The following is an 11,069-nucleotide window of genomic DNA, read 5'->3' on the forward strand; positions in this document are numbered from 1 at the left end:
GTAATGTTCTAAAGAAGAGAATGTAGAGAGAGAAGATGAGAAGAGGAGCCTTTACAAAGTACTATAAGACTAAAGACTCTCACATAAACATTGAGAAAAAAAAGAAACAAGGTGACCAATGAGGGAGGTACAATCTGTCAGCAGGTACAACTTCAAAATACCGTCACTATTGTTTGATTTACATTTTAAATCATCAGACAATCAGCGTCAAAAACAAATGAAAGAGATACGAGAATGAAAGGGTATCGCTAAGTATAAACAAAGGAGAAGAAGCTGAATATAAAAAGAATGCCATATATTAATCGTAAAACCGTTGAAAAGTAGTATTCACACTAACTTTTCTAGTCTTACGCTCAAGGTTAGCCACAAATACAGAAATTAAGCGAAGACATTCAGTCCATATTCTAAGCTATATTTTTACTTTACTTTAGAGTCCGTTGACCAGATAGGTTTTGGGCTTTCTATGTATATATTGTCGAGGTAGGAAAACATTTTTTGGTTCTTCTGTACACCTGTCAATGTTGGACGTGTGCAACACTGAATAGGATAGGATTGAAGATGAATATAGAGGAAATAGTGAGAGTAAAAGTTAGATTGATATTGTCTTTACTCCAGTTATCATTTAAGTCACTAAAAATTTTTGTGAGAAATTTTATTTTTGATGAAGCAATATGTAAAGTAAATAATACTGAAATGCGAACATGATTAAAATACTACTACTACTACTACTACTACTACTACTACTACTACTACTAGTACTACTACTACTACTACTACTACTACTACTACTACTACTACTACTACTACTACTACTACTACTACTACTACTACTACAACTATTACTACTAAGAATTCACTGCAGCACCAAGCCACATGAGGCCAACACCAATACGCACACTCCTCCTCCATCCCAATCAATTCAAAGCCTTTCTCTTTAAACCCTCCCAGTAAGTTCCCATTTCGCTTAGATCTTTCTTTATGACATCTTTCCATCCCAGCAGCGGGTGACCTGCTTTCTGTTTAGCCCTAAACGGATGATCGGAAAAGGCAATCTATCATCCTTCATCTGCAGAATGTACCCTAGCCATTTCAACCTTTCTTTCATTATAGCCCTAGAAAAGAGAATTGAACCGCACTATTCGTACAGCCTACTGTTTGGGATAAGGTTAGTCAGCCAGGTACCCAGAACAATCCGTAGACAATTTCTCTCGAAAACGTCTAGCAAAACTTCATCCACTTTTCGGAGCGCCTATGCTTCAAATCCATATTTGACCACTGCCATCACAATAGCTTACGATATTCTAATCTTCTATTCTAATATTCTAATTCTAATCTTGGTTTTTAGACTTAGCTTCCCATTCTTCCAAACTTTTTTCAACTGTGAAGAAGCACCCCAAGCCATGACTATTCCTGTTTTTAGAATTTTTTCATTGTTTCCACCGTCTTTACTAATAATACTACCAAGATAAGTAAAGCTGTAAACCTGATCAATCTTTTTGTTGCCAATGTCACTTTTTCATCTTTACTTCCTCCTAGTCTCAGCAACTTAGTTTTCTTAACAGTGGTTTTCAAACCTATTCGAGCACCTGGAACTCGAAAAACCTCTAAAAAGTCATTTATTTTGCTTACATTTTCATCTAAGATCAAAATCTTGTGTGGAATCATAAAAATTGGTAGACAAATAGCTAAAAACTATTACATTTATCAGCACTTTCACCGATACTGTCTAACCTTGTGTTTAAATATCGGCGAGTTGGATATTAAATTGTGGTGAACTCACGAACAGAACTAACTGTTTGCAGCAACGTCATATAGGGCTGCTTCAGGTCCCACTTAAGAATAATTTTTTTTCTAACGTGCCTTCTATAAATTTGTCTTGATACAATATGGCACCAAAAGTGACATTCTTTGGTTCCAAATCTTCAGTAGAAATGCTAGGAAGTATCAAATAGTTGCCATCACATTCTCTATGGTTAAAAGTGTCAAACCTAAGTTTTACAATCCCCTTTCTTATATACTTTCCTCCCCCTTAGTAAATAGCAGAAACAACAGTTTACTGCAACATCATGGGGATGTTCAATAGCTAATTTTAAAGCCCTTGATGATACCTATGTGATTTTTGGAAATTCGTTTCAATAATTCCATCACAGATGGAATGTAAGCAAAAATAGTATTTTTGGTGTTATATTTGGAGTGGAAATGCTGGGTAGCCTCTTTTTAGTGCTACCCCTGTCGGCCCACTTAGCCACCTAATAGAGAGCATATTGCAACCCATAGTAACCAAAAGTTTAAATTGCATGTTTGAAACAAATGTCTTCTAAGAAAAATTGCCGTTTGAGGCTGACTAAGAAATAGTAAATATTATTTTGACTAGTCAAAATGGTGAAGGTTTATTACGAAAAGAAATTTCTTGGAATTTTAAATAAGAGCTAGAAACCCCGCGAAAATACTTTTACTTGAGTGTTCCCAATTGTCGCCTCTTATGTGTCTCTGGTTAACAACACTTATAGACTCAATGAGTAAGAATTTGAATTGGTTCAATAGTGCAAAGATGGGAAAACTTTATATTTTCTTTGGACTTCACTTTCCTGCTTGTGAATTGAAGCGTTAAGTTGTATTTTACAATTATTAAATCTTGACGTTTTTCACGCTTCCATTTTTCTTTTTTTTCACTTTTTTGGTCTTTTAGTACTCCTAAAATATTTAAGGCCTAGAGGCAAAAAGCGTATTTATGTCCATCCGCGTATTGATCTCTTTAGAATGATGTTTTTGTTTGGGGGGGGGGGTATGCAATTTGGGGAAGAAATTGAGATGGGAAGAACATTTATTCAAGAAGATTGTCATATACTTTTGTATTATATACTTGTATTATATTATTTTGTATTATAGATTTAGTATTATATACTTTAATACGGTTTGGGTATTTGATTTTTCCAGGTGAAAATGGTGAGTCACTATGTTGACAGGGGATGGCATATGCATAAAAAAAAACATTTCAATCGCCGTATTATATAAATCTCAAAAAGCCTTTGGATAAATATAAGAAGGGGAGTGGGGGGTAGGATATAGTCTCATCTCCTTTCATTTAAAATAAGCCTGAATAAGGATGCTGTCAGGTGATACCTACCTTCTTGTTGTAGAAAAAATAATCGGGCACTTATTTTAAAGCTTCATTTAACTAAACTAATTTTCTTTTAAATTCGTAAAATCACATACTGTGACTTGTCAGCGCCTATAAGTAATTATGAATGGAGGATTTTGGGTAATTATTAGGCAATTCATTAGGGTTTGGGGATGGTTTGGTTTGGGGTTTTTGGTTTAGGTTTGGGGATGGGAGGAGCAGATGCCTAAAAGTGTGCATTTTGTTTCCCAAATATCTAACTGAGTCTTCAGATGAATATAGAATGGATTCTTAGAAAACGGGAAGGCAAAAGTTGATAAATAATCTATTTTGATGTCTGGAAATGTTGCTGGTCTACACCTCTATTACCAGTGCTAGAGAGGGGGGCATTAGTTGTATTCTTTATACGGCAGTATTTTTCTATATAGCATAAAATATTAAACTCACAGGCTTACTGGCACAAATATCGAAAAGGCAAGAGAAGCATCAGATTTGTTTTCAGGTATTCTAACTAATATTATTATATATTTTCCTATTTGTATACAATGCTTTAGTGTATTTAAACATGGAACTTTTATTTCAGAGATTTTAAATGGTATTGTTTCTCTTAGTATATTTATATACAATGTTTCTCTGCATTTAAACATAAATATACAATATAGTTGAACGGGGCTAGGCGTTTAGATCCCCCCCCTGGGAAGAGATCCCCCCCAGAAAACATCCCCCATCTGGTGGAGAATATCTCCTAGAAAATACCCTCAATAAACACTCCCCCCGGAAAATACCCCCACGGAGAATCCCCCCGCGGCTGATTGTCCCCAATCACTTTTGATTTATAAAAAAAGGACCCGAACTCTCAATTTATGATCGAAAGAGCATACTCCTAAGTTTCTACGACCATGAGACAGAGGTGGGTACGAGGAAACGGCAGTCACACTCCTATACAAAATCAATTCTGCTCATTTTGGGGTTAAATGTTGCTCTTTACTTTCGTAATAACAGCGTAGAGTAGAAATTTTCCCAGAAATCAAGAGGGCTTAATTATCAATTTCACATTTTAATGGTTTTTACCGTCCCCCACCCAAAATTACCCCCCCCCACACACACACACACGAAAAAGTCCTGGATACAACCCTGGACGGTTATACATCAATTTTCACCTCTACCCTCCCCTCGTATCTCCCTTAGAACTAATTCTGTATTTATCCGAAAACTCAATGAGAGTTTGGATGTTTTAGCATTAAAATGCACGCTTTGAGGTATATCCCTTCCTCCCTAACTAACCGAAATATATTAAAGATCTAAACAAATTTCAGAATCTTATGTAAATTCCCTGTTGTTTTGCGATTCGGAACATTTGCATATAAATGCTTTAAACCTCTACAATGGGGTTCTCTGACTGTAGCTAGGGAGAGAGGGAAATGCCTCAGAGGGTGTATTTCAACGCCAAAACATCCCAACTCTCATTGGGCCTTCAGATAAATACACATTTAATTCTGAGGGAGAGACGAGGGGAAGGTGAGGTAGAAATTAATATACGATCCCCAGGATGGTATTCAGGACTTTTTTGGGGGGGGATCAGATTTTTCAGAGGGGAGGGGGTACAAAAAGCGTTAAAAAAACATCTAAATTGCGAAACTGATATTTAATCCCTCTTGATTTCCGGGAAATTTCTGGTCTAAGCTGTTATTATGAAAGTAAAGAGTAACATCAAACCCCCAATGAGCGGGAACTATTCCAAATAGGCAGGAACTACTCCTTCCTCATCCCCACATCCACCTCATGGTTGCAGAAACTTTGGAGGGTGCTCATTACGTCAGAATTTGAGAGTTAGTCCTTTTTTATAAGTTGAAAGTTATTGGAGACTAACAAGCTATGGGGGGGGGTGCCTTCTGAGAAGGTATTTTCTGGGGTATGTTTTCTATAGGGGGGATTTTCCGTAGGGGTATTTTCCTGGGGGTATTTTCTATGGGGTGTAGGGTATTTACGGGGGTAAACCCCGGTTTCCGCATTTGAGCTTCAGAGAGCCCTATTGTAAAGGTCACATGGCTTCAGGTTTTTAGGAGATCAAAATTCACGCAAAATTTCAATCCATATGAAGAATAATACCTCTTCCCGTTCACCAAAAATTCAGTAGAAATAATACCATTAAGAATTTATTCATCAAAACTACAATCCATTGAAAAAATTACTAAATGTTCAAATTTTGTCCTAAATTCATGTCCAAATTCTTTCCTAAATAAAAACGACTGCTGAAACATAAGGGCTTTATGAATTGGAATAACAAGCTTTTTGAAAGTGCTAAAAGCTTTAGCATAACTTTTTGGAGTTTTATGGAGCTAGGGATTGAGTGATCATAGTAGGTTAAAATAAAGGTTAAAAAAATTAGTTTGCTTGCTTAGTTGAAATAAAGAGTTCTGTTCATATTAAATTTTCTTGATTATGACTTTTAATTTGCCTCAATGTTTGGCTCCATATTGGCTCCGTGAAATTGAATTTAAAAAAGCCCTTTAGAGATACTTCAGACCGTAATTGGAATAAGGAGTTCTGTCAATCCTAATATTGCTTGGTTTTGGCTATTAATTTCACTCCGTATTAATAAAAGAAAAAAAAATGCTTCTTAAAGGTACTTCAGACGGGATTACTTCTGACATACTCCTAGTGCACGCGTTCTTGAAAAAATGTGCACGCGTTCTTAGTAGCAAGGGGTGCCACCAAAGGACGACCTTTTGGCATTTGTGACTAATTTCAGATTTCCAAATTACTTTGTTTAACCTTTATCTTACCCTAATACGACAACTCGACCCCCCAAATCATAGGCAGCGCAATAGAGCTGCCTAAGTAAAGAGCGATGTCGGCACAAATTATTTTTTTTTCTTTTAGACCAGGGCGGTTCGTATTGAAGGAGTCGTCGTCGAAACATCGGAAAGGGCTCATTTGATTGGAAATTGGAGGGGCTTGTGCCCTTTTTGACACTCGAAAGTGATTGGAGGGCAACTAACATCTCTTCCACGCCCACCATTTCCACAAACATATCCAAACCAAATTTCAAGATAGCCATTTTGTTCAACATAGTTGAAAGGTCCAGAATATTTGTCTTTGAAGATGATCCCCTCTTCCCCTCAGAGCCTTCAGTGCAAGGGTTGTAAGTATATAGAAAGGTTGATCGTATAAAATTTGGAGGGGGCTCATTAGATTGCTAATCAGAAGTTTTAGTGCACTTTTTTTAGATGCAGAGTGATGGGAGGGTGGATACCCCGCACACACATACACCTCGTGTTGCCCAAAATATATCTGATAGAATTTTTGAGATGGCTATTTGTTGTCGTAGAAACTTCTAAAAAGGCTCATTCGATTGGAAATTGAAAGCGCTAACGCCCTTCTTAATAGTCGAAAGTGATTGGAGGGAAACTAATCCCCTCCCACGTCCACCATTTTCCCCAAACATATTTAATCAAAATTTTGAGATTGCAACTTTGTTCAATGTAGTTGAAAAGTCAGGAAATTATGTCTGTGAGGATGATCCCCCTCAGAGCCCTCAGGGCAAGGATTGTAAGCTATGCACTGGGGGCATATAAGGTATATATAAAAAAGGTGATCGTGTAAACTTCTTAGGAAGCTCATTGGATTGGTAATCAGAAGTTCTAGTGCCCTTTTTAAGATTCAAAGTGATCAGGGGATGGAAGCGTCTCCACCCGACACCTCGTATTTTTCTGAAATGCATCTGATAGAAATTTTGAGATGGTCAATGGTTGTCTTAGAAACTTCGAAAAGGGCTCATTCGATTGGAAATGGAAAGGGCTATTTTTAGTAGTCAAAAGTGATCGGAGGGCAACTAACCCCTCTCCCACACCCACTATTTTTCCAGAAACATCCAATCAAAATTTTGAGATAGCCATTTTGTTCAACGTAAATGGAAGGTCCAGAAATTATGTCTTTAAGGAGGAAACCCTCTCTCCAGAGCCATCAGGGCTAAGGTTCCCGAAATGCATGTGATGGAAATTTTGACATGGCTATTTGTTGTCGTAGAAACTCCAAAAAGGCCCATTCGATTGGAAATTGAAAGGGCTACTGCCCTTTTTAATAGTCCAAAGTGATCGGAGGGTAACTACCCCCCCCTCTCCCCTCACTCGCCCAAAATTTCTCCTAAAACATCCAATCAAAATTTTAAGATAGCCATTTTTTTCAACGTAATTGAAAGGACCGGAAGTTACGTCTTTGAGGATGACAAGAGCCCTTAGGATAAGGGTTGTAAGTTATACCCTGGGGTATTTAAAGTTTATATAGAAAGGGTGATCGTATAGACTTCGAAGGGGGCTCATTGGCCTGGTAATCAAAACCACCTGGTAACCAAAACCTTTTAGATTACCTGGTAATCTAAAAGGGCTTATTAGATTGGAAATTGAAGTAGTTAGTGCCCCTTTAAATAGTCAAAATTGACAAGAGGGCAACTAACCCTCCTCCTACATCCACAATTTCTCCAAACACATCCAATCAAAATTTTGAGATAGTCATTTTGTTCAGCGTAGTTAAAAGGTCTGGAAATTATGTGTTTGAGGATGACACCCCCCACCACAGCCCTCAGTGCAAGGGTTTTAATTAATGTCCTGGGGGCTCAAAAAGTTTTTATAGAAAGGGTGGTCGAAGAAACTTCTGAATAGGCTCATTGGATTGGAATCGGATGTTCTAGTGCCCTTTCGGAGATTCAGAGTAATCAGAGAGCGGATACCCCCCCCCCACACACACACCTCGTATCCTCGATTTTCCCGAAATGAATCTAATAGAAATTCTGAGATGGCACTTTGTTTGTCGTAGAACCTTCGAAAAGAGCTCATTTTATTGGAAATTGAAAGATCTAGTGCTCTTTTTAATAGTCGAAAGTGATTGGAGGGTAACTAACCCCCCTCCCAAGCCCACCATTTCCTCAAACACATCCAATGAAATGTTTAAACGGCCATTTTGTTCAGTTTAGTTGAAAGGACCGGAAGTTATGTCTTTGAGGATGACAACCCTCCTACAGCCCTCAAGGCAAGGGATTTAGGTTATGCCCTTGGGACATATAGTGTAAATATATAAAAAGGGTGATCGTCTAAAATTTGGAGGAGAATCAATGGATTGGTAAACAAAGGTTGTAGTGCTCCTTTTAAGATTCAGAGTGATTGGAGGGTGGATACCCTCCCCATACCTGATATTTTCCCGAAATACTTCTAATAGAAATTTTGAGATGGCCATTGTCTTAGAAACTGCAAAAAGAGCTCATTCGACTGAAAATTGAAAGGGCTAGTGTCCTTTTTAATAGTTGAAAGTGATTGGATGGCAACTAACCCCCCTCCCACGCCCACATTAGCCCAAAACCATCCAATCCAAATCTTTAGACAGCCATTTTGTTCAACGTAATTGAAAGATCCGCAATTCATGTCTTTGAGGATAACAGCCCCCCCCCCAAAGCCCTCAGGGCAAGGGTTGTAAGCTGCCCTGGAGGCATATAAGGTGTATATAGAAAGAGTGGTTGTATAAACTTCAGAAGGGGCTCATTGGATTGGTAATCGGAAGTTCTAGAGCCCTATTTAAGATTCAAAGTGATCAAAAGGTGGATACCCCCCCCCCAAACACACCTCGTATTTTTCCGAAATACATTTGATCAAAAATTTGGAGATGACCATTTGTGGTCATTGAAAAACTTCGAAAAAAGCTCATTCGATTGGAAATTGAAAGAGCCAGTCCCCTTTTTAATAGTCGAAAGTGACTGGAGTGCAACCGACCCCTCCCACTCCCACTATTTCCCCAAATACATCCAATAAAACTTTTGAGATAGCCATTTTGTTTAATGTAATTGAAAGGTCTGGAAATTATTTCTTTGAGGATGGCAATCCCCCACAGTCCTCAGGGCAATGATTGTGAGTTATGCCCTTGGGGCCGATAAGGTGTATATAGAAAGATTGATCGTATAAATTTAGGAGGGGAATCATTGGATTGGTAGGCAAAAGTTGCGGTGCCTCTTTTAAGATTCAGAGTGATTGTAGGGTGGATACCCCCCTCATACCTCATATTTTCCCGAAATACATCTAAAGAAATTTTGAGATGGCCATTTGTTGTCTTGGAAACTTCAAAAAGAGATCATTCAATTGGAAATTGAAAGAGCTAGTGTCTTTTTTAATATCTAAAAGTGATTGGAGGGAAACTACCCCCCCCCCCTCGCTCGCCCAAAATTTCTCCTAACACATCCAATCAAACTTTTAAAATAGCCTTTTTTTCAACGTAATTGAAAGGACCGAAAGTTACGTCTTTGAGGATGGCACCCCCCCCCCATAGCCCTTAGGGTAAAGCAAGTTATGCCCCTGGAGCCTATAAGGATTGGTAATAAGAAGTTCTAGTGCCCTTTTTAAGAGTCAGAGCGATTGGAGTCTAGATAAACCCCGCCCTCCAAACCTCATATTTTCTCGTAATATATCTGATAGAATTTTGAGATGGCCATTAGCTGTCGTAGAAACTTACAAAAAGGCTCATTCAATTGGAAATTGGGAGTAACCCCTAAAAACAAAATACGCTTGAAATGATTTCATTTTTCTTACTTTCATAAATGAAAAATTATCAAAACCTTAACGATGAATTGTCAGGGTAAAATTCCAGTTAATTGACTTTTTGCCATCTTGGAAAGGGTTTAGGTTAGGAAAATGAAACTTTCAGGGATGGGTCTACAGGCTAAAGTATGTCCCGGGAAGGTATTTTTAAGTACCCACCTCCACTCTTTCTCCCTCTAGAGGGCCCTGAAATTTACCTAAATGACGGGTCTATACCTATTGAAATTTTGACAAAACAACATTTCACCTTAATTTTCAGTTACCAGTTGCTTTTTCTCTGCCCTTAGTTCTGAAAATGCAATTCCTGTTATTTGAGTAGAATTTTGAGCCATGTCAATGTTTTTTTTTCAGAATTTAGGAAATGTATTTGCATATCTTTAAAACCTCATAAAATGGAATTGAGCAAAGTTATGAAGCTGAAAACAATTTTGTTGTACTTCAATTAAGCAGAAGATCTATTTTGCAAGGTTTCACTTTTATAACACACATATTTTTAAAGGTCATCAAAGGTCAGGGCCCTCTAGAGGGACAAGGAGTGGAGGTAGTTGCTTCAAAATACCTATCCGGGACATACTTTAGTCTGTAGATTCATCCCTGAAAGTTTCATTTTCCTAATCTAAACCCTTTCTGAGATAGCAAGAAGTCAATTAACTAGAATTTTACCAAATGTCAGTATATGTCAATTTAACTGATAATTCACGGTCATTTGTTTGCTTGTTTTTTGAGTAAAGCGCAAATTGTGTTCTGATTTTAAGAAGGTTAATTTTTGCTCGTTTTGAGTTTGACTCGGGTATTTATTGTGACTTCTGTTCCGTTTTGAGTTTCATTTATTTATTGATAGTGATTTCTGGTAGTTTTACTCTTGGAAGATAATTTGACTTTATCTTTGCACATTCTTGGCTTAATGGAGCTCTTCACTTTAAAAGTTTTTAATTTAAAAACTCTTAATTTTAGAAGTTTTTAAAATTTAGCAAGAAAAGAGAATTAAGTGAATAACAATGTAAAACCAAGTACTATAGGATATTCAACACCCAATAATCTGCCTATATTTTGGAATATAGGGAGAATATTTCGAAATTACTTTTTTTCACTATTTTGTTTGTTATGCTTTCTTTTTGGCTGTTCAATTTTGCATGTGGAGAAAGTTTTCTCCACATGCAAAGAATGTTCTTTCCACATGGGAAAGAATTAAGTGAATAACAATGTAAAACCAAGTACTATAGGATATTCAACACCCAATAATCTGCCTATATTTTGGAATATAGGGAGAATATTTCGAAATTACTTTTTTTCACTATTTTGTTTGTTATCCTTTCTCTTTGGCTGTTCAATTTTGCATGTGGAGAAAGTTTTCCACAGGGAGGGGG

The 11,069-nt window shown here is 37.4% G+C and overlaps 1 protein-coding gene across 1 annotated transcript in view; it reads right to left on the minus strand.

The window, feature by feature from the left end:
• The window catches only part of LOC136034997 (cell cycle control protein 50A-like), a gene marked incomplete at its 3' end in the record, with an annotated part of 70,540 nt that overhangs the window by 44,540 nt on the left and 14,931 nt on the right, over nt 1–11,069 (minus strand).

The sequence above is a fragment of the Artemia franciscana genome, chromosome 13 (genome assembly GCF_032884065.1).
Source record: "Artemia franciscana chromosome 13, ASM3288406v1, whole genome shotgun sequence".
Classification (NCBI taxonomy): domain Eukaryota; kingdom Metazoa; phylum Arthropoda; class Branchiopoda; order Anostraca; family Artemiidae; genus Artemia; species Artemia franciscana.